This window comes from Rhineura floridana, chromosome 1, assembly GCF_030035675.1.
Source record: "Rhineura floridana isolate rRhiFlo1 chromosome 1, rRhiFlo1.hap2, whole genome shotgun sequence".
In the NCBI taxonomy this organism is placed as follows: domain Eukaryota; kingdom Metazoa; phylum Chordata; class Lepidosauria; order Squamata; family Rhineuridae; genus Rhineura; species Rhineura floridana.
The window spans coordinates 306,828,237-306,852,497 of NC_084480.1; the positions used below are offsets into that span (position 1 = coordinate 306,828,237).

At 43.5% G+C, this 24,261-nt stretch overlaps 1 long non-coding RNA gene and 1 other non-coding gene across 4 annotated transcripts in view; one reads left to right on the forward strand and one right to left on the reverse strand.

Moving 5' to 3' along the window:
• Positions 1 to 20,439, forward strand: part of LOC133376058 (uncharacterized) — a 37,580-nt gene extending 17,141 nt beyond the window's left edge. For 2 of the 3 annotated variants that reach the window (XR_009760398.1, XR_009760396.1), the window contains exons 6-8: positions 2,839 to 2,901; positions 7,459 to 7,533; positions 19,039 to 20,439. This is a non-coding gene — a long non-coding RNA (uncharacterized LOC133376058). Of the gene's footprint in view, positions 1 to 2,838; positions 2,902 to 7,458; positions 7,651 to 19,038 lie in introns of those variants that run through there. The other variant, XR_009760397.1, reaches the window with a different exon arrangement.
• On the reverse strand, positions 11,239 to 11,357 carry LOC133376009 (5S ribosomal RNA). Its single transcript, XR_009760391.1, has one exon. It is a non-coding gene; the product is annotated as a 5S ribosomal RNA (ribosomal RNA).
• Positions 20,440 to 24,261: the final 3,822 nt, after the last annotated feature.

A 24,261-nucleotide genomic window follows, 5' to 3' on the forward strand; every position in this document is an offset into this window, starting at 1 on the left:
TATAGGGTAGACTCCTAAATAGAACAGGGGAGCCAAATCTAAACCTTTCTTTCCCTTTTTTTTCTTTCAGTGCTGACACAAAGCAAGCAAACAAAACACAATAGCTTTTGCTTAATGTTTAATATGAAGCACAGTCTTCTTGTTTTTATTTGCTGCTTAAAATCTTACAACCTTGGCATGATAGAAGAGGGATATTTCTCAGTGCCAGGATTTTCTTGGTTTGCACTATGCATTCTGAGATGTTTTTAAAAAACACATGTTTAATAGGTACATTTGGGTCTTCAGCTTTTCATGGGAAGGTAGCTAAAGAAATGAATAAATGCCTGTCGTGACAACATTTAAAAATTGTGTGGCAGAAAAAGCTTGAAGGAACACTATAATCACTGAAAGTTGTCAGAAGCAACGTACAAAAAGCACTTAATCGTTATTTTTGAGGTGTTGTTTTACAATTAAAACAGTAGCATACCATATTAAGCAGTCATGGCTTCCCCCAAAGAATCCTGGGAACTGTAGTTTGTTAAAGATGATGAGAGTTGTTAGGAGACTCCAATTCCCCTCACAAAGCTACAATGTCTAGAATAGGGTGGGATCCGCATTTCTGTGCCGGTTCGATTTTCGCTCAATTGAACTTCCTTCCATTACCGCTTCGTTGGAGATCAGCCATTTGTAATAAATACTGATTTGTTTTTTTTCCTACAAAAATATTAATATATTTTTCATACATTTTAAAAAAATATTGATATTTTCCTCTTATCAATATTAATATTGAAATGTTAAGGAAAATATTGATATTGATATTTGTGAGGTGAATTATTAAAAATCCCAATCCATGAGGACAGAAAAAAGAAAAAGCGAATAAATAGGAAATCCGGTGTCAAATTCGAATTTTGTGAAATTCAAACACATCCCTGGTCCAGAGTTCTCTCTGAAGGGTGATAGATTGTTAAACCACTCTGGAAACTGTAGCTGTGTGATCTTGCTTTAGAGTGGCTATGATCCTGGTTTATGGGGCCTCAGTAAGCAGGGTCAGCACCAGGCATGACCGGGCCCTTAGGCACTAGCCTGCCCCAGGCCCGCAGTACCATACACCCGAACACCCCTTCCTGATACAGGCAGCATGGGGCTTATATAAGACCCGCCCACCTCACCTACTCCCGTGTCAGCATGCACACCCTGCATGTTGTGAGCACACACTTGCCATCACCCAAGATGGTGGCAGGGGTGACAACCCTTTAGGTACACCCCCACCGCTAGGGTTGCCAGGTCAGAAGCATCCCAAAACCTGAGATTTTAGGGGCGGGCCCAAGTGATGTCACGGGGAGTGCCCAAGTGATGTCACGGGGCGGGCCCGAGTGATGTCATTAAGCATGATACATTAACCATCAGTCACAGTTGCTTGGAGCGTACAATTAAAAAAAATCTGACTGGAAATTAAGCTAGACATCTTATCTAAAAGATGGAGCCTGGGTAGGGAACATTTAATCTAGCCTACTTGCTTTTGGCAAGAAGGGTTTAAGTGCCTTCAGGCCAGGCCAGTCACCAGAAGGTCACTGTAGGAAGAAAGGAGCCTAGTGTTGTGGATGTTAGATGGGAGCATTCGGGAGTAAAGATGGATGCCCCTGAAGGCTATAATTCTAAACACACTTACTAAGGGATTAAGCCCCATAGAACTCAACAGGACTGACTTCTGAGTAGATATAGTTTGGATTGTGCTGTTGGTAAACCTTGACTAGGGATCCTCTGCAAAGACAACCATCTCCAAGCAGGGTTGGCAACCCCATGCCTGGAATGCCCTGCCCTTATATTTTAATGTGGCTGCTCCAAACTTCTTTACAGATTTGACCCTTCACTTCAGAAAGAGGTCTGAGAAATGAGTAAGAGTAAGAAGATTCTCTACCCTTTCTGTCTGCATAGATGCCCTCATCCTTCCCCTGCGCCCAGCAGAAACTCTGGGCCAGGCGGGACGCAGTGGCATATCATAGAGGACACCCTCCCCTTTCCTGGGGTGTATGATTTGTCCTGGCCCAGAGCAGATTTTGGGGTGGGTACCCCCAGTTACTTATTTTTTTCTATGTGTTTTTGTCCATTTTGATTTTGCATTGATGCACCCGTGCGTGCCCGGTGCCCAGCAGAAGCTCTGGGCCGGATGGGATGCACTGGCATCTCGTAGAGGGCACCCTCTCCTTTCCTGGGGTATATGATTTATCCTGTCCCAGAGCAGATTTTGGGGTGGGCACCCCCAGTTACTTATTTTTCCTGTATGTTTTGATCTGCTTTGATTTTGCATAGATGACCTCAACCTTCCCCTGCGCCCAGCAGAAGGTTTAGGCCAGGCAGGACGCAGTGGCATCTCGTAGAGGACACCCTCCCTTTTCCTGGGGTATATGATTTGTCCTGGCCCAGAGCAGATTTTGGGGTGGGAACCCCCAGTTACTTATTTTTTTCTATGTGTTTTTTTCCATTTTGATTTTGCATAGATGCCCTCCTCCGTGCCCTGCTCCCAGCAGAAGCTCTAGGCCAGGCGGGACGCAGTTATATCTCATAGAGGACACCCTCCCCTTTCCTGGGGTATATGATTTGTCCTGTTCCAGAGCAGAGTTTGGGGTGGGCACCCCCAGTTACTTATTTTTTATGATTTTATGACATCATTATATATTTATGATAATATCAGAGGCCTGATGATTCTGATTGCATAAATGTATTGTTATTGTTGATGGGGAGAGTCCCCCGATCAGAGTGATATATCATACAGGGTAGCCCAACATATATTTTGGGGGTCAGAGACATGTTACATTTAGTTTGAAGTTGCTGTAGTTGTTAACTCTTCTTCTTTTTTAGTATTTTGAACTTTCAAGCAAATAAGGAACTGGGAACTAGGAACCAACTTCAGCTTTGTATCAGGTAAATAGATTAAACAGTCACAGGAGGGGCGGCTGACATTTTGGTGTATATCTCAGGAACCAGACCACCTAGAAACTTTTTTTTTAAAAATTGAAGCTGAGAGTCCTGAGATTAAGGGGTGCTAGCCGGAGAGCCGGAGGAGCCCCCCAAAAACTGGAGACTCTGGCCAATAACCGGAGACCTGGTAACAATACCCACCGCCATCTTGGGTGGTGGCAGGCATGCACATGCAGCACACAAGGAGTGCATGCTTACACACTAATGCTACAGGTAGGTGAGGCGGGCAGGCTTATTTAAGCCCGCACCGCCTGTATCGGGGGGGGTGCCTGGCAGCTCCCACTCCGTGATCCATGGCAGTATCAGGTGACAAGATGTGATGCTGCTGCAGATCTAGCGATGCCAGGTCTCCGGCAAACAGCCGGAGACTCCGGCCCCGCCCCTGCTTTTCTCACCTCCGGCCAGAATTGCCCCCATGTTGTTTAATCTCCAGCTATTGTGGACTCCCAGGAGCGAGGAGCCAGTCATGCAGACGCCAATTTTCCCCTTGCTTCTTCTATCTGCTTTGCCTCCTCTCTCTCTCTCTCTCTCTCTCTCTCTCTCTCTCTCTCCTTTGCATGCAGACGTGCACACCTCAGGGGAAGGACTCCATTTGCCTTCCCAAGCACCACCTCTCATTCTCATTGGCTGCCCCTGAGGCCCAATGAGAGCCGAACCCAGGCTTCTTCTGTGGCGTGGAGCAAATTGGAGCAAGTAGGAGGTGAGTTGGCTGGCTGGCAAATGCCCCGGCTTTGAGGGTTTTAGGGAGTTCTAGCTGCTCTAGAGCTGATGAGCAGCTGTGGCCGGGGAGCAGTGGCATTCCAAGTGCAGGCAATAAGAGGATGACACATCGGGCGCTGCCTCTTTTCCAGCTCCAGCTCACCCAGGATAGCGTCCCACCTTCCCCCCCCTGCATTTAGAGGCATCCTCTCTCCCTGTCCTTGACTTCCCTCCCCTTTCTCCCCTCCCCCTTTGATTTCTTTGTCTGTTTATTTTTATTTTGCGTGAGAAACATTGGTATTTCTCTCCCTCCCCCTGCTCTATCCCCCCTTCCGCTTCTTTCCCTCACTGATCCCAGGGCTCCCTCACCTCTTCTCTTGCATGCTTGGGAGCCTTTTTCTCCCAAGCACCAGCAGCCTGTAGCAGACTCACTCTCTGCTCGGGGTGGAGATACATGGGCTGGTGAAACCAGAAATTGCTCTCCACCCTTTCTTTCTTTCTTTCTTTCTTTCTTTCTTTCTTTCTTTCTTTCTTTCTTTCTTTCTTTCTTTCTTTCTTTCTTTCTTTCTTTCTTTCTTTCTTTCTTTCTTTCTTTCTTTCTTTCTTTCTTTCTTTCTTTCTTTCTCTCTTTCTCTCTTTCTCTGTAAGTGTTCATTTACTCAGAAAAACTTGCTGCAGCCTTGTGCCCCCTTTGGGAACCTCCTATGATAGTTACTTCCAAGAAAGCATGTTCTTCCTCCAGGATGAAGACTGCAATCCTAAACACGCTTGGGTGCGAGAAAGCCCACTGAATTTCGTGAGGATTGCTTTGGAGTAACTAGGCTTGGGATGGGCTTTAGAGTCTTTTCCTCTAAAATGAATTGGGTCAACCAGAAGAAAGACTTCATCTTATTTTTCTGTTCTAAACATCTCAGGGCAGAGACCCGTCTTTTTTGCTTGCTATAAACTGCATTAATTATTATTTATAATAATCTGCAATCGCTAGGGGCATTATCAGGGGAGGTTGAGCCCTGGGTCTTTTCTGCTAGACCAAGATCTGCTACTCCCCACTTTTTAAAAACACATGTTTATTTTTATTTTGCTCATAGGGCAGCAAACTACAGTGCCAGTGAGATCCCAGGCTGCATACACACCGTACATTTAAAGTGTGTGGCTTCCCACAAAGAATTGTGGAAATGTAGTTTACCCCTCACAGCTAAAATTTCAAGCACCCTTAACAAACAACAGTTCCCAGGATTCTTTGGGGAAGGAGAAACATGCTTTAAATATATTGTGTGTACACACACTATTTTAATTTGCCCAGAAGCACTGTATACATTTATGCAGATTGTTGCCCAGAGTTTTTCAAGAACTTAGCAACAAGGGTGTAGTCGTCCAGGGTCTCGGGGAGTCTTAGATGCCTTACTTTTTTGGGAGCAGGGTCTCAGCAGAATCCCTGTGTTTCCAGCATTCTATGAGCCAATCAACATGACAGGGGAGTGTGTTAGCCACTTAGAAGAGTCTTCTAACATGCATCCTTGTCCTTTCCTGCTGATTGGAGCCAATCAGAGTAAAAGGAGGTAAGTCACTGAGCAGACTCTTCTCAGTAGCTAATAAATCCCCTTTCATGCCTATAGGCTCCTAGGGACCTCTGTTGTGGAAGAATGCATTAGCAAGGATCTCATTCTCAACCCAGCAGCAGAAGAGGGAAAGGTGGGAGGGGTGTGGCTGTGACTTTCATGAAGGGACCCTGCACTCCTAAATTTGCCACTGCATTGCTGCTAGCAACACCCTTGGCCATTATACAGCAGACACAAGTAACAGTCTCCCAGCCCTTTTGGCTAAAGGGTGGGGTATAAATGCCTTAAATAAATAAACACAAAAGGCAGCTACTCAGAGGAAAATTCAGCAGAGGATTAAGGGTTGTTTTCACCACTGCCATCCAATATAATCATCCCCCACTTCTTACTACAAACCAATACATGTCTACTCAGAAGTAAGCTCCATTGGGTTCAATGGTACTTGCTCCCAGGTAAGTGTGTATTGGATTGTAGCTTAGTTACAAGCTTTGAACTAACTTCAGCTATTTAATTGTTTACACATGATCAGGTGTGTAGGTGTATAAATTCCTTTAAAATGTTGTGGGTTTGACTCTGGTAAGTTTACCACTGGCAACCTTATGTTCTTTTATTTCAATTTTTTTTAAAAAAAAGGGGGGGGCTTTGCTTGTTTTTTTTTTTTAGGCCTTCTGGATGGCTCTGAATTGCAACTCCCCAGGACCAGAGGCATAACTGGAAGTCCTATGGTTCCCTATGCCTGGTGTATTCCTTCCATGTGTTAATTTTTATTTTTTTGTTTTGGTATTGGGGCCCTACTTGTTAGCTTCTAGAGGAAACTAAAGCAGCTCACAGCAAGAAATAATGCACATCCAACTCACATTTAAAGTGCATGACTTCCCCCAAAGAATCCTTGGAAGCGTAGTTTCCCCCTCGCAGTTAGAGTTCCCGCCACCCATGACAAACTACAGCATCCATCTGTGCTCCCATCTAACATCTCTGCAACACTAAGCTCCTTTCTTCCTATAATGGCCTGGCCTGAGGGCACGTAAACCCTTCTTGCCAGAAGCAAGTAAGCTAGATTAAATGTTCCCTAAAAGTGTTGAACTATGACTTGGCAGACCAGGGTTTGAATCCTCAGACAGCCATGAAGCTGACTGGGTGACCTTGGACCAGTCACTGCCTCTCAGCCTCAGAGGAAGGCAATAGTAAACCACCTCTGAATACCGCTTACCATGAAAACCCTATTTGGGACCGACGAAGGCAGTCCATTTCCATTTTGCATCCATGCACCCTAAGCTTGTGAGAAGGAATGACCTTGTCACTTCAGCTGGACTTGGGAACACCCTCTTTTAGGTAAGATTTCTATTTTAATTTCCAATCAGAGAATTTTTTTTTTAATTGTATGCTCCAAGCAACTGTGGTTGATACTTAATGTATCATGCTTAATGACATAATTAGGGCCCACCCATGACATCACTAGGGCCCACCCCGTGATGTCACTAGAGCCCGCCCCATGACATCACCAGGGCCCGCCCCGTGATGTCACTAGGGCCCACCCCATGACATTACTAGGGCCTGCCCCCGTTTTCTCAGGTTTTTGGATTGTTCCGACCTGGCAACCCTATGCAGATCATGGAGCTGGAGGTCCACCCTCCCACCCTAAGGAGGGGCCACAGGAGCCCTCAGCCAGGGCCCAGCCTAGCCACCCACTGGTGCCGGGCCTCTCAGTAAGAACTAATAACAACAACAGTGCGGACAGGGTGAGTCCTGTCATTAGGCAGTGTTAGGCAATCGCCTCAGGTGGCAGATGCGGAGGGCGCAGTAATCCCAGCTTGGATCTGTCATTTTCCATTCTCCCCATTTCTTATTTTTCCAGTCTTAAATTCATTTCTCCACATTTCTGCAGCATTTTGTGATTTTTTAAAATAAAAACTCATGGAAATCCTTCAGCATTTTAGTGTGAATTTCTCCTAAGAAGCCTAAGTTTGTATGCAAATGTGACTAAAGTACACATTTTTGCAAGCAATTTCTCCTAACATGTTTGTATGCTTCCTCACTCATTCATTTGTTTTTATGCACACTTTCCCCTAATATATGCATTTTTGTAAACATTGTTTGGTTGGAGAACTACATAGCAAAATTAGGATATGTGTGGATTTTGAAGGGTAGCTGTGTTTTGGTTCTCATATTGTTTCTGAAGTTGTGAATTTGACATATTCAGTTTTAAAATGTGAACTGAACTGAATTTCTCCTCCATCCCTAGACACAGCCCCTCCCAGCCGATCCTCTTGAACCCCTGGACATCCCCTCCTTTGTGGATCAGACCTATGTAGTCATAGTAAGTTCATGCCACTTTTCCCACAAATACCTCTGTGGGCAAAGCAGTTCACAGAAGAAACAAACTATCTGAATACAGAAGTGCAACAATTAAATCACTTTGCGGTGCTTTATAGGAAATGATTCATAAATGAAATGAATAGTAATATATAATAAAAAAGTATAATATCACTACAACACTAAATATTGTTGGATGCGTATTTTAGTTTTTGTTTTATCGGATTTTAATGTCTTTATTTTATTTTTACTATGCAGGTTGCTTCAAGGCACCTGAGTGCAAAAATGCAAATAATAATAATGATAATAATGATGATGATTATAATAATAAATATAGTGTCAGCTGATCATTTAACATATATCTAAGCAAACATAAAGCTCACAAATGGGTCAAGTAAACGTATCTAATATTTTTACATCAAAAAGACCCCCCCCCCAAAAAAGATGATGAGGTTAGGACCTAGCATCCCTCCTTTAATGCTTCAACCTAGAAGTCAGAGTTCTTCTTGAAGCAGCTTCCTTAGGAAGGCTCTCAGTGCTGGAGGGTGGGTCAAGGCCGGTGTAAGCAGCCAACCCTAATGGCAAGCACAGAATTTCCTTCCCTTCACAGGCCACAGGACTGCCATACATTCCCTAAAGCAGCCTGCTGCCCTCAGGTGCACTGCAGGACACCATGCCATCACCTGTGGAATGGTGAATATATTGGTGAATAAAAAATGGTGAATAAAAAAAAACCAAATGGGCATGTGGGGGGGGGCACAAAAAGCTTTTTTGGGAGGCAGATATGATTCACAGGATGCATATTTGCCACTCCTTCTTTAAGCCCTAGACATTTCATGGTGATGGTTCAGAGGTGCCGCCACAGAAACGCCATTCCCTTTGTAGGTAATAATATGCAAGTACTTTGGAATCCAAAGTATGCAACGTATGCTTATATTTTGGAAAATCATAAATAAATAATAAAAAAGAGAGAGACCTACCATTGGACAGTGAGGTGGCTGCCACAGTCAGGGGAGGTGGGAAGCAGCAGCAAGGTGCTGAATCATTATGTGCCACTCTGCCTGTCCTGGGTTCCCCTAGCAGTAGTGTAGTGGCAAATTCAGAAGTGCAGGTTCTCTTCATGATAGTCACACCACACCCCTCACAGCAGCACCTCTTTGCCACTTTCCCTCATCTCCCTTGCTCTCCATATCACCACCGACTCCACACTTCACTACAAAAGATGACCCTAGGAGCCAATCAGCACGAAAGGGGAGGCTGTGTGTTAGCTACTGAGAAGAGTCTTCTCAGTGGCTGACTCACCTCCTTTCACTCTGATTGACTCCAGTCACCATGAAAGGACTAGGACTCCTCAGTGGCTAACACACTTCCCTTTCACACTGATTTCCTCATACATAGGGACCTGGTTGGGACCCTGCTCCCAAAAAAGTAAGGTATCTCCAACCCCCCAAATCCCTGGATGACTACACTTCTACCTAGGCTAACTTTCTACTGTCAGATGTGGTAAAGGATGGGTGTCCCATTGCCAGTGTTGAGCAAAGATTCTTGGGTTTGAGGTGTGTGTGGGGGGGCACCATCTTGCCCTATGCCTCAGCAGTAAAACGTCTTGGGCCAGCCCTGCCTAAGAGAGGTGCTACTGCTAGAATATGCTATGGAAAGCCATGCCATTCTCAAACCATTTTTTTCCTCCTTCTCAAACACGATTATCTATTTCCAGCTCAGGTTAATATCTGCCCCAGCTTTTTTATATTGGAATAGTTTCCTTTTTCATTAACTTCCCTGCTTCCTATCACAACCGGTCCTCTAAGTGTGCATATTCTGGCACTGAAATGAGGCTGAAAATAATCAGACTTTTTGCTGACTTGTTAATTTGTGTGCGTGTGTGTGACATGATTTCACACATCCTGCACTATATTCCTTGGATTGCTGCAGTACTTGTGCCTGGAAGTTGGATGACTGCTTGCTTCTTTAAACATGGTGACGGAGCTGTACATTTCTCTGCCAGTGCTTCTCATAGTCAGTTACTGCAGCAGTGCCACCACCACCACCACCACCACTGCTAACTCAAGGTTAGCAGTCACAGGGATCGCTCCATGGGTTGGGTTCACATTCAGGGCACGTAGCATCACTATCCCATTGGCTGGCTGCCAGCCATTCCTCTCTCCTGGCAGCCTGCCATCCTTCTTTTCCTCTTCCTCAGCTTGTTTGAGAAGCAATAAGGGCTTTTCTTTTTTCTTTTTGTACTGGCTGGAAAGGTCAGAAAAATCAATTAGTGATAGGCGATTTTCAGAAACAGCAAAACCTAAAAGGCATCTTCAGATGCACTTGCTATTGATGAGCTAATGTACCTTGAAGAGTCAGCCGCTCCATCATTTTCACATCGCAGCTAAAATTTGCTGCTGTGCAAACGACAAAGCCTGAATCTAACTGCTTCCCAGTTCTGCACTAGCATTGTTTGAAAAAGAAAAAAGGTCATGGCTTAATATTCATCATTTACATCAAGGGTACCACGACATTCAATGCTGGGCCATAAGCTGTGACCAAACAAGAACAAGAAGCTGGAATTCATGAGCCACATATGAAGCACAGTAAACACAAGAACATGCAAAGAGCCCTGCTGGACCAGACCAATAGTCCATCTTGCCAAGCAGCAGTGGCAGTGAGATGTCTCTGTTCTCTTTCCACTGATGGAGGTAGCAATGCCCCTGAATGCCAGCTGCTGGGAATCACAAGTGAGGAGACTTCTATTGCACTCGGGTCCTGCTTGCAGGCTTCCCAAAGGCATTTGGTTGGCTACAGTGAGAACAGAGTGCTGGGCTAGATGGGCTTTTGGCCTGATCCAGTGGGGCCTTTCTTATGTTCTTATGGAAAGCCCAGAAGTAGGACCGAAGGCAACAAATCTCTCTCCCATCGTTGCTTTCCAACAGCTGATATCAACAGGCATACCAGCTCTGAACCGGGTTCTGCATATGGAGGTTGCATAGAGCCATTATGACTAGGTTGTGATCAGATCTTTCGTGCACATTTCTCATCATACAACAAGGATAAATCATACATGGAAATTGTGCAACAAAGTCGTGGAATGGGTGACAAGTGCAATGAAGTACCCTCTGCCATATAGATCAGCTTATATATGAAGATCTATGGGTGAGGCCCTCTTGATGGTACTGAAGTTGACTGTATTCAGTACAAGTCTACATAAGAGAGGGCCTTCTCTGTATTGGCACCTCATTGGGGAATTCCCTCCCCTTTTGAGTTTTCGGCAATGGCTGAAGATGCAGTTATACACCCAGGCTTTTGTGGGGGCGAGGATCTGATGGAGGAGCAGGGCCAGAAAGCATCCTCCAGACACTGTGGACGTCAGTCAGCCCCAGCAAGCATGGCCAATGGTCTGGGAAGATGGGAGCTGGTGTCTGCAATACTTAGAAGGCATCATGCTAACTCCCCTAGGGATGTCAGGGAGTTTGAATGGAAACAGGAGAGAAAATTGCTGATGCTTATTCGTCCCATGTCCGGAAGAGAAATCAATCCAAGGAATATGACTAGCATTTGTTGGAGTTGTTTTCAGTCCACAAATGATCTGTTGTTGTTGTCATATGCCTTCAAGTCGATTACAACTTACGGCGACCCTATGCATCTTTTTTGGATATATCCATAGGGTTTTCATGGTAAGAGGTATTCAGAGGTGGTTTACCATTGCCTTCCTCTAAGCCTACGGCACCTGGTTTTCCCAGGTGGTCTCCCATCCAAGTACTAACCAGGCCTGACCCTGCTTAGCTGCCAAGATCAGAGGAGATTGGCCATGTTCAAGGTAGAATGGCCGTAGACCAAATGATCTGTAATGCTATGTAATTGATGACTCACCACCACCACCAATTTACATTGAAATGAATTGTGTGGAATCATGTAATGATAATTAATTATGTAACATTTTACCTTTCTGGAAGTAAGGGGAATGAAGTTGTTTTTGTCGGAAGCTAAACGGCAGCAGAACAGAAACATGAGATGAATATGGGGTGGAGTGGAAACAGAATGCCCTCTTATATCTCTTGGTTCCCTGAACATAGCCTGGCTTAAAGCCTCCAAGAGCAGACTTCACAGGCCAGCAGCAGTGCCATTATACATAAAATGGCCAGTATGGATTAAATTTGCTGGTCAACTTTGACATAATTGTCATGGTAGTATTTTTTTTTAAAAAGTAAGAAAAGAAATTTGCAGATCCAGAAACTGGAATAATTCTTCCATTGCATCAGCTGATGTAATCGACAGAGATGTGAGATCATGAACCAATAAATCTACTGATGGCCTCCATGCTTACATGAGATTTTTTTTTTAAAAAAAGTCTCTCCTTCCCACAGTATAAAGTAACCATTTGATCTGGGTCCAATGCAGAGTATGTCATTATGGCCACTGCAGGAAGCTTTCCAGCTTTTAATGCCTGGAGTAGTTGAGTCTTGATTTTATACTGCCTTTCCAGCAATGTTTGGCAGACCTTCAATGTCTTAATTAACTTCATTGTATACAGCATTCTTCCTGCATACTGTAATTCTCATGACAAACAAATGGGAAACTCCCAGATTGGGACTAGGGATGTGCACATTGTTGTTGTTGTTATGTGCCTTCAAGTCAATTATGACTTATGGTGACCCTATGAATCGGTGACATCCAAGAGTATCTGTCATGAAACACCCTGTTCAGATCTTGTGAGTTCAGGTCTGTGGCTTCCTTTATGGAATCAACCCATCTCTTGTTTGGCCTTCCTCTTTTTCTACTCCCTTCTGTTTTTCCCAGCATTATTGTCTTTTCTAGTGAATCATGTCTTCTCATGATGTGTCCAAAGTATGATAACCTCAGTTTCATCATTTTAGCTTCTAGTGACAGTTCTGGTTTAATTTGGTCTAACACCCCATTATTTGTCTTTTTCGCACTCCATGGTATGCGCAAACCTCTCCTCCAACACCACATTTCAAATGAGTTAATTTTTCCCTTATCCACTTTTTTCACTGTCCAACTTTCACATCCATACACAGAGATCGGGAATACCATGGTCTGAATGATCCTGACTTTAGTGTTCAGTGATACATCTTTGCATTTGAGCACCTTTCCTAGTTCTCTCATATCTACCCTCCCCACTCCTAGCCTTCTTCTGATTTCTTCACTACAGGCATACCCCACTTAAAGTAGCTTCACTTAAAGTCGCCTCGCTATAAAGTACATGCTCCATACTCCACCATACCCCACTTTAACATATGCGTTTCGCAATAACGGACACTTAATGGCATGATGCCGCTGCCATCTAGTGGCGATTGCAGTGCAGTACATGCATAGATAATTGCTTCACTTTAAGTACGTTTTCACTTTACATACACGCTCCGGTCCCATTGCGTACGTTAAAGCGGGATATGCCTGTATTGTCTCCATATCGGTTAACGACTGTGCCGAGATATTGATAATCCTTGACAAGTTCAATGTCCTCATTGTCAACTTTAAAGTTACATAAATCTTCTGTTGTCATTACCTTAGTCTTCTTGTGCACATTAATAAATTCCAATCCATCCAAAATCCCACAAACTTCAAGTCCATCCCATCCAATTTCCGTGTGGGGTTTTAAAAGGAGAAATTCCCGAAAGTCTGAAAATATTCTACATGAAAACTAACATTAAAAAAAAAGATTTTTAAAAAAAGACTTAATGAGTTACACAGTGCCTCTGTGCTCTAATATACTTGCCAGGTTGTCTGAGGGCTGTGGCTCCTTTTCATTCTTGTGAAAGGGCCATAGCTCAGTAGTTGAGCATCTGCTTTGCATGCAGAGGTCCTAGGTTTATTCATTTATTTATTTTATTTTATTTATATCCCTCCCTTCCTCCCAGCAGGAGCCCAGGGTGGAGATCAGGTTCAATCCCCAGCATTTCCATGGGTTTGGGAATATAGGGTTGGGAATGGCCACAACCTGGTCAGTCAATGTAGGCAGTACAGAACTAGATGGACCAGTGGTCTGACTTTGTATAAGGCACCTTCCTATGTTCCTAGCATCTGAACCAGTTACAGTGGGAAATTAATGACAGGCTGTTACTCTCAAGTTTTCTGCATAATTCCCCCTGAGAGTGACAGCATGTCATCAACTACTATCAGTCTCAGGGGACTTACAGCATTCATTTCCAAAATGTGTGTGCATGTGTGTGTGTGTGTGTGTGTGTGTGTGCGTGCGTGCGTGCGTGTGCGCGCGTGCGGATGTGCAGGGAGTATCTCAATAAAACAATAGAAAGGAGAAAAGTACAGGCTTAAAACCAATGCAAAGGAGATGAAGAGAGAGTGTCACAGCCTTCCAACCACATCATAATGGATCCCACCAAATAGCATATTCAAAAGTGAGCCCATGTTCCAATCTTCACATGGATCTGGCTAGTGCAGGTTGGGTAAATCCTTTTTCAACTCCAGTGGTGACTGGTGGCTCTGATGGCAGCAGGGAAGTGAATCCATTCCAGGTTTTAGTCCAAACTGTCAAGGAGCTTTCCAAGGTGCTGAACCCATGACTATGTTTCAGCACCTTGGACAGTTCCTTGAAAGAGACTAAAACCCAGAGCAGATTCACTGCACCACCACTATAAAACCTGAGCCCAGCTGAATCTATCCCCATGCCAAATTGAAACGTGCTAATAAGGGACAGGACCTTTTAATGAAGGTTAAAAGCACTGTGTACTGACAGCTTCCCCAAGACCAGTGATAGGAAGGGGGGGGGAGAGAAAGGAATGGCTAACAACAGAGGAGGGAAGGGAGCAAATTGAAGGGGGCACCTTTGGGGGAAAAGCAGGAGTGAGGCTGTGGGTGAAAGGACTGGGAGCTCAGTTCAGGTTGTGAAAACAAATTCCAGAACAGAGCACATGCTCAGAGGCATCCTTTAACTCAAGTGTTATCTAGTGGACCTGAGGGTTCTAGTCAAAAAAGATAAACGTAGATCCTGCAAGCCAGATGTCTGCACTAGAGTATATTAGAGTATATTATATTAGAGCTGCTTCCATCTCACTGCCGTTTATTATTCTTTTTTATTCCTATTTTAATTATTAACACCTCACTCTGAAGTCTCCTCCAAAGCTACTTGTAAGGGGAAAAATGGAATGCCACTACAAAAAACACAGATTAGAGATAAACCAAAACAAACGAAGGCTGTGAATACACTAGTTGCAAGATCAAAGTGTTTCCATTTGCCACACCTGGAGGAGGAATGGGTTGATCTGCCGATTAGTTGCAAAATCTCTGTGAAGCTGAACTTTTTTTAAAAAAAGGCACTCAAGCAGCTCCTACCAGGTTTTACAGTAAAATGGGGTGGGGTTTGACTAGCGTCGTGTGCCCCCATTTTCAGAAGAGAGAGGTGAAGACACACTAGAACCAGCAGAAGAGTGAGTGTGTTTCTACCCTAACAGAAAAACACAGCAGCATTAAAGTAGAAGTACATAGCATAAAAACAGTAGAAATCTAGTGCCTGATAGAAAAAGGCATAAAATATGAACTCAGTGGGTCTTACTTCTGAGTAAACATGAATAGGATTACACTGTAAAAAAAAAAACCAGGAAGACAGAGGGCCTGGCAGTTCTCCCCCGGAGAGAATTCCACAACTGCTGTGCCTCTACCAAGAAGGTCCCATCTCTGGTACCTGCCAACTGCATTTTTTGCAAAAGATGGGCCAGACAGAATAGTCTCTGATGCTGATCTTAAAGGCTCGTGAAGGTTCATATATGACCAAAGCCTCACCCTTGACCTTCTTATTTCAAACATTTCTAAGTTCACTTTCTTTCTAAATGTCAGCCATCCAGTGAGATTCAATCCTCCATTCTCCTCCTTGCCAGCCAGCCACCAAATGCACTCTGACTTTTTTGCTCATCACATTGTCAGCTGCAAAAATGGTGGCCAGCCCCCAAGTCCCTCCCTCCCAATCCTGGGAGGTAGGCACAACTTACATTTGTTGATGTAGTATTTAGAGCTGCACCAGAGCTATGCAAGACCTGACGATCAGTTGATTGTTGGGGTGGGCAAAAACAAGTCACCTGATGTCATTGTGATGTCAGGTGATTGGCAGGTGGACTGTCAAAATTATCCCACAGGGGGTGGGGGAGATAAGCATCTGGTCCACGATCTGGATACAGTCCTTCCCCAACACCATTCTAGGTTTAGAACTTCAACTGACTTTTGATGCCCAGTAAGAAAGTCAGTTTAATGTAACCGCAGGTCATAACACAACCAGTTGTGTAGTGGCAAATTCAGAAGTGCAGGGTCCCTTCATGATAGTCATAGCCACGCCCTCTTCCATCTTTTTTGTTTCTGAGAATGAGATCCTTGTTAATGCAGGCATCCTTAGCAACATTTCTTGCAAAAAGCATGAAAGGAGAGAGTGTTAGCTGTTAAGAGTTCTCAGTATTTTTATTGTTTCTTTTATTTCCTATATTGCCTTACAATTTCCATTCCATGGAATTCAGATTCTAAACCAATAAAACACAACATAAGAAATGAAGGAAGCAGTAAAGGATAAAATTCAAAACCGTACAGTGCCTACCACAGCACATTATAATTGCTGCAACAGAGAGAAAAATCATTAAGTGCTGCGTCAAGACCTTCAGCAATTTTCAAGTGGAGTGTGGGCGGGGATGGAAAGTTTGGGGACCACTGATAAAAATGGACCCAATACGAGGGGAAGTCCTAAAACCACAATTTAGCCAGACATCTAGTAGGATTAATGGATATAGATCTGTTTCTAATTTTAAAAGGTAAAAAAGTTAAAGTGGCCACTTGATAACTGATATAAGGAAATGCATCCACCAGCAAGTAAGTCATAAGAACATAAGAACATAAGAAGAGCCTGCTGGATCAGGCCAGTGGCCCATCTAGTCCAGCATCCTGTTCTCACAGTGGCCAACCAGGTGCCTGGGGGAAGCCCGCAAGCAGGACCCGAGTGCAAGAACACTCTCCCCTCCTGAGGCTTCCGGCAAGTGGTTTTCAGAAGCATGCTGCCTTTGACTAGGGTGGCAGAGCACAGCCATCACAGCTAGTAGCCATTGATAGCCCTGTCCTCCATGAATTTGTCTAATCTTCTTTTAAAGCCATCTAAGCTGGTGGCCATTACTGCATCTTGTGGGAGCAAATTCCATAGTTTAACTATGCGCTGAGTAAAGGAGTACTTCCTTTTGTCTGTCCTGAATCTTCCAACATTCAGCTTCTTTGAATGTCCACGAGTTCTAGTATTATGAGAGAGGGAGAAGAACTTTTCTCTATCCACTTTCTCAATGCCATGCATAATTTTATACACTTCTATCATGTCTCCTCTGACCCGCCTTTTCTCTAAACTAAAAAGCCCCAAATGCTGCAACCTTTCCTCGTAAGGGAGTCGCTCCATCCCCTTGATCATTCTGGTTGCCCTCTTCTGAACCTTTTTCAACTCTATAATATCCTTTTTGAGATGAGGCGACCAGAACTGTACACAGTATTCCAAATGCGGCCGCACCATAGATTTATACAACGGCATTATGATATCGGCTGTTTTATTTTCAATACCTTTCCTAATGATCGCTAGCATGGAATTTGCCTTTTTCACAGCTGCCGCACACTGGGTCGACATTTTCATCGTGCTGTCCACTACAACCCCGAGGTCTCTCTCCTGGTCGGTCACCGCCAGTTCAGACCCCATGAGCGTATATGTGAAATTAAGATTTTTTGCTTCAATATGCATAATTTTACACGTCTTATGTTCTTATGAGATGTGATGTTCCAGAAAGCTGCCATCAACCAAAGACCGATCTCAGGTCCCAAGTGTATGAACGGCCAATTGTGTTTAGCTTCAAACTGGAAGCCGAGAATGTGAGATGGTTTTTATTTTTATTTGTTTGTGTACAGCATTTATACCTCACCTTTTAGCTCCAAAAGGCTGTCAGAGTGGCTTGCAAAAATCACATCTAAGATGGTCCCTGCTGTCAGGCTCATCATCTTAAAAGACATGGCACACAAGGAAAATGGAATAGGAGCGAGGAGGGACAAGCAAGCACGACTTCTTGACGTTACAGCCAGCGTCAATGGCAGCTCTGGCTGCCTTGCCCTTGCTAGCGAGCAGTCCCTCCCCTGACACCCTCTCCCCTTTCCCCCTCCAGATCAGATCCAGGGGCACAGCAAGTGCCAATGTCCAGGCCAGGCATTTTGATTTTTCACAAGTGGCGTGAACACTACTGAAGGGCAAAGACAACAAGTTCTAAGATGCATAAAAATGAAATAACCCAACTTGTTCTTTGCATCTGGAATAACATGTTCTATTTTTGATTCAATAGGAACTGCCCAGATGCTGTTGACTTGTCTGGATGAGATATTCATCTTCCTTTTCCAAAGCTTGCTCAAGACAAATTGCCTCGGACTGAGCAAACATGAGATAAATCTTTATCTTCAGTTTCATCAGTGGGCGTTGCCACTTTACAGCTTGGAAGCTTGGGCAATCTGTCCTCCAATGAATTTACCTGCAGTGCGGGAGGAGGGGTGAATCATTACTCTGTCCCTCGTACATAACTATGGTGGGGTGTAGGAAGCTGCCTTAAACTGTCTCAGACCCACGGTGTGTCTAGCTCAGTATTGTCTGGGTTGCAGCAGTCATGGGGGGTTCAGGCAGGAGTCTCTCCTAGCCCTACCTGGAGATGCTAAGGATTGAACTGGGGATCTTGCGCATCCAAATCTGATGCTCTGCCACTCAGCTACAGCCCTTCTGCTCCTGAGCCAGAGTCCTTTCCCATGCTATATGGGGGTTGCAAGATATTTGAGGTTTCAGGAAGGTTCTGTGCTCATAATGCAACTGTTCATCATCGTCTGATGAACAACACTCAGGCTGTCTACACAATATATATTTAAAGCACATTTAAAGCCCATGACTTCTGCCAAAGAATCTTGGGAACTGCAGTTTGTTAAGGGTGCTGCGAATTGTTGCTCTGTGACAGGTAAACTGCAGTTGCCAGGATTCTTTGGTGGAAGCCACATGCTTTAATTGTGTTTTAAATGTGCTTTAAATGTATGGTATGAACATAAGGACATAAGAACATAAGAAGAGCCGCTGGATCAGGCCAGTGGCCCATCTAGTCCAGCATCCTGTTCTCACAGTGGCCAACCAGGTGCCTGGGGTAAGCCCGCAAGCAGGACCCAAGTGAAAGAACACTCTCCCCTCCTGAGGCTTCTGGCAACTGGTTTTCAGAAGCATGCTGCCTCTGACTAGGGTGGCAAAGCACAGCCATCATGGCTAGTAGCCATTGATAGCCCTGTCCTCCATGAATTTGTCTAATCTTCTTTTAAAGCCATCCAAGCTGACCTGAACAGGTGACTGCATATGTATTTATTCAAACAGGCTATTAACATCTAGCTCAGCTGCTGTTCCTCGTGCTTTTAGTAACTGATGCTTTTAATGATTGTTTTAGCCTGTGGTTTCATATTAGATGTTCTTGTTTTCATGCACTGTTTCTCCACCCCTTTTCTCCCCATCCCTTGTAAGCAGCTCTGCGGGCTCATTGAGCAGAAGAGCTTGATAGAAATACTAACGACAACTGCGACAACAACATCATCATCAGACAATGCAGGCTGAGTTGTTGAATGGGTCCAGATAGTGTCCTTCCTTCCCACACAGATGAGGCAGAAAAAGACTCACCACATCATTAGCCCTGTTTTCTTTATGATGGTTTCATGGATGCATATGCAACCAAGAAAGCGGGGGTGGGGGTGGGGGAGAGAAGGAAGGCTGCTAATATTATTATTATTATTATTATTATTATTATTATTATTATTATTATTATTATTATTATTTCATTTATATACTGACTTTCCTCCTAAAGAGCCAAGGGTAGTGCACAGCATAAAAAAACCTAATAATTGAAATATCTAAAAATCACAACACTAACACACAATATAACCAAACAGTGTAATAGCAGAATTGTTGAATCCCAGAGCCAGTTTGTGGCCCAAGTGTCCAGGCAAATTGGTGTCTGAATGTTAACAGTGTGGGGGATAATCACACTTCCTGGGGAAGGAGTTCCATGAATGGGGTGCTGCTACTGAGAAGGCCCTGTCTTGGACCACTGCCCCACAGGCCATGTTTGCTACCAGGATGACAAGCGGGGCCTCTCCTGCCAGTTTTAGAGCATAGGCTGGTAGGTATTGGCCCTAACCCTAACCCTAAGCAATTTAAGGCTTTGTATGTTAGTACCATCCCCAATACCAATACTAATACCAATGTGGTGTAGAGTGTCAGACTGGGACCTGGGAGACCAGGGTTCAAATCCCCGCTCAGCCATGAAGCTCACTGGGTGACTTTGGCCCAGTCACTGCCTCTCAGCCTAAAATGGAGAGGGGGGAGAACCATGTACACCACCTTGAGCTCCTTGGAGGAAAGGTGGGATATAAATGTAAAATAAAAATAAATAATTGGATTAGAATGGGTAGCTCATAGGCAGCTGGTGCAGACTTTTGAGGACTGGTGTCATATGATCCCATCTAGCTGCCCCACTTAATAGCCCAACACTGTTGTACACTAGCTAAAGCTTCAAAATTGTCTTAAAGGGTAGCGCCACACAGAGGACATAGCATGAATTACTGAGGCCAGGCTGTACTGATCCAGGAACAGCCATAGCTGGTGAACATATGGGCATAAAGACTCCTTGCCACGGAGGTGCCCTGTGCCTCCACTGACAGGTTTGAATCAAGTGCCCTCAGGATGTAATGTCCACATCCCACTTCCCATGGGATAAAGGAGTGACTTTTGGAACCACTCAACAAGGATGTTCTCAGAATTAGATCTTTGTGAATTCCAAAACAAACTGCACTGATACACTGATATACCTCCTGGACTAATAGAGAGATTAGAATGGGTTAGTTATCCACTGGCTTTTGCTCTTCCTAAATGTTCTGAAGCTATTTCTTGCTCAAAAAAGAGCATTAGATGCATTTAAATGAGTGTTTTCAGATAAAATATGTTTAGAAAAGTGTCTTTTGAGTGAAAATGGTTTGCATATTATGGATGGAAACATGTTTAAAAACACATGTGGGTTGTGTAATGCAATTCTCCACCCAAGCATTGTTTACAGAGGTGCATATACACTTTGTTACCTGAGCAAAGGACAAGATGGCACCTACCATTCCAAGCACAGAAGCCAGCTAAACTGGCTGCGAAATCTCACTTCAGCGCAGCCAATGGGACAACATCTTTCACCACAGGTGGGGAAGCAGGCTAGCTTTGGGGTGCTCAAGCACAGCTCTGCTGCTGCCCGGGGCAGTCATCTCACTCTGCCTAATGGCAGGGCTGGCTCTGCAGGGGGAATTGCACAGCTCACTGGCCCCTACCTTGGGATGGGCGAGTCTGGCAATTTCTGTTTCTCATTTCCCCTCCGATTTTAAGTTCAGTTCTCCACGTTTCCACGTCAGTCTGTAAATTATTTTTCTAAAACAAAAAAAAAGTCCTCATGAAAATTCATCAGCTCTTTGGTGCCCATTTCTTCTAATATACACAGGTTTGCATGCAACTTTGCATAATATACACATTTCGGCAAAACAACATTCCTTAAAACAATGCATATTTGTTTGTTACGTTCACTAATATGTCCTGTTTGATGGACACTTTCCCTTAATATAAGTATTTTTGTACAACATTACTTGGCTGGAGAACAGTACTGGAAAATTCAGAGAAGTGTGAATTTCAGTGTGAATTAGGTAGGTCCACCTTAAAGTGAAAACGGAATTGTATTTCTCCACCATCCTTAACCTGCTGCATCCCCCCACCTTCACTGTCACTCCATCAGTACCACACATCCCTTCCAAACTGGCCATGTTTGCATCAGGATGGACCAGCCATGCTACAGAGACACCAGAGGCCCCCTGACAGAGAAGATGTCAGTATATATTATACAGCCACGAGAATATATTTCACCTCGCACCGTTTTATCTTGCTCAAATTGAGACACTTCTGAGGTCCACTGGAGACTATTCTGCAGAATAGTCAGTGCCATTATTCCACAATTATGTTTGGAGTTTTTAGTGTAAATTTTTCAAAGGTGTTGCTGTACTTCACATATTCACAGAAATAGAAACAAAAGAAAATGATTTCCTATAGGAAACTTCACTAAAATTGCAAAGTAAATCAGACATATTTAAAGTGACCATCTGAACTATCTCAACTGTCTTAATAATGTTGCTTCCTCCCTGCTAAAACAAGATCAGCACAGCACATGTCTTCTTTCTATTATTTGGGCTGATTGCAGGTGTTGTCACCACTCACCATATGCTCAGAGGCACATGTTACCAAATTCTTCCAAGCTACACAGGAAGTGCATTGGACTGTGAAAGACCAACCCAAATTGTGTTTGCATTTTGACACATTTGTAGGGCAGTCCAATATCTCAGAGAGGAGGTCAGGTCTCCTGCTCCCTTGGGGCATTCACTATAGCTGCCCAATTTCCCTGCTTTTTAAAGTTTGATAGAAATATCTGTTGGCTATAGGTACGTTCTTAAACTGCAGGGTTTTTTGCCTATTAGTGAATATACCTTAAAGGAGTACAGGAGTAAATGTAAAGACCTCTAAGTGGTTTATAAAAAATATTAAGATTATCAATAAAACAGTTAAAAGTTAAAACAGTTAAAAATTAAACAAGTAATTAAAAACATACTTAAAACAGTTACTAACTAAAAAGATCAAAACAGTCAACAAAGAATAATAGAGAATCATAGAGTAGTGCAGTTTGAAGGTGCTATGCAGAACATATATGGAAAGTGGGTTTGGATCAAGATGAAGGAGATGTGAAAGTTGGAGGCAGAAATATCAATAATTTAAGATGCGCAGACGATACCATACTACTAGCAGAATCCAGTAATGATCTGAAACAAATGCTGATGAAAATTAAAGAGGAAAGTACAAAAGCAGGACCACAGCTGAAAGTCAAGAAGACTAAAGTAATGACAACAGAAGATCTCTGTAACTTTACAGTTGACAATGAGGACATTGAACTTGTCAAGGATTATCAATACCTTGGCACAATCATTAACCAAAATGGAGACAATAGTCAAGAAATTAGAAGAAGGCTAGGACTGGGAAGGGCAGCTATGAGAGAACTAAAAAGATCCTCAAATGCAAAGATGTATCACTGAACACCAAAATCAGGATCATGCAGACTGTGGTATTCCCAATCTTTATGTACGGGTGGGAAAGTTGGACAGTGAAAAAAGTGAATATGAGAAGAATCAATTAATTTGAAATGTGGTGTTGGGGAACAGTTTTGCGGATACCATAGACTATCAAAAAGACAAATAATGGGGTGTTAGAACAAATTAAACCAGAACTGTCACTAGAAGCTAAAATGATGAAACTGAGGTTATCATACTTTGGACACATAATGAGAAGACCGGATTCACTAGAAAAGACAATAATGCTGGGAAAAACAGAAGGCAGTAGAAAAAGAGGAAGACCAAACAAGAGATGGATTGACTCCATAAAGGAAGCCACAGACCTGACCTTACAAGGACAGGGTGGTTTACAACAGATGCTATTGGAGGTCGTTGATTCATAGGGTTGCCATAAGTCGTAATTGACTTGAAGGCTCATAACACACACACATAAGGCATCAATTCCAACCCCCTGCTCCATGCAGGAATACAAATTAAAGCATCCATCTGTGTGTCTGAAGACACTTCCCTATACAGAAATGTTTTAAGCAGGCACCAAAAGAAATACAGGGAAGGTGCCTGCCTGATGTCAATAGGCGGGGAGTTCCAAAGAGTAGGTGCTGCCACACTAAAAGAACAAGTTGCAAGTTTGGAACAAGTATTATGTGGCACCTGTAACAGTGCCAATTCCGCAGATCAAAGTGTTTGAGTGGGCACATATGGCGCGAGGTAATCCCTTCCATACGCCATTCTTGCTGTTGTAACCATTCACTCTGCCTTCCATTAAGTACAAATAAAACTGGTTATTTATCTCTTAGAAGCCAGCCAGAAGGGGTGAAAAGGTGGCTAGTTTAACAAGAGAATCTTTTAAAAGGAATGAGCTCTCCAGGCCTTCTGAGAGAGAGGGAGTCATACATCTTGCCAGCAGCATGAATATTAGTTCTTGATGCTCAGATGTGTTCTGTCTAGGTGTTAAAAGGAGCAAAGTTGTTCTTCATGGTATTGCTAGTTGAATAAATAAAAGCCACTCATCAAGTCTTATTAACTCCTGGCACTTAAAAACAGCTGCATCAAAGACAAATTACCGCTATCTGACACAAGTCCCACGTGAGCCAGAAGCCAGTGAAGACAAAAGATATGCATAAGCAAGAACGATGAATATTAAAACCATCAGTCAGAGAAAGGATTCTAACCATACATAAAGTGAAATATAAAATGCAACCAAGACATTTCTTTTGTTTAGGCAGAAAAGAGTGTGGGATCCACAGGGGAGAGAGTTGGAAAGTATGAGCTGGAGCTCAAAATACACTTTTCTATCAAATGTGGCTGAGTGGATTTCAGTGAGCTGAAAAATGACGAATGGGGAGTTCTCATTGGGACATGCAGTGAGACACAGATCCTTGCCTCCTGTGTTTTTGGTGGGGGAAGAGGGGACAGTTAAACATTCCCTGCCCTCAGAGAAGACACAATAAATCCATAGGATTCCTGAGATTTCTAGGAGACAAGTAAATAATCACAATCACAACAACAACAACAACAACAATAATAATAATAATAATAATAATAATAATGT